The sequence below is a fragment of the Falco rusticolus genome, chromosome 7 (assembly GCF_015220075.1).
Source record: "Falco rusticolus isolate bFalRus1 chromosome 7, bFalRus1.pri, whole genome shotgun sequence".
Lineage (NCBI taxonomy): Eukaryota > Metazoa > Chordata > Aves > Falconiformes > Falconidae > Falco > Falco rusticolus.
Window position 1 is genome coordinate 11,942,869 of NC_051193.1, and position 356 is coordinate 11,943,224.

Here is a 356-nt window from a genome sequence, read left to right on the forward strand (position 1 = left end):
GGCCCTGAATGGGCACTTTGTGCCAGGCACCCCAGTGCCACCCCACCCCCACCCCCGGCTGCCTGCCCCACGTGCCTGCGTCCCACATGCCTGCACCCCACGTGCCTGCACCCCACGCTGTCCTGCGTCCCACGTGCCTGCACCCCACGCTGCTTTGCACTAGATACCGCCCGGCACCCCACGCCGCCCTGCACCGCATGCCGCCCTGCACCCCACGCTGTCCGCACCCCGCGGGACTCGAACCGGCGACCCCCGGGCGGCCGGAGCAGCCGGCGGCGCGGAAGGGAAGTGAGCGCTGGGGGCGGGAGCTGTTGCCCAGGTGACGGGCGGGCACTTCCGGGCGGGAATTTCGGGGA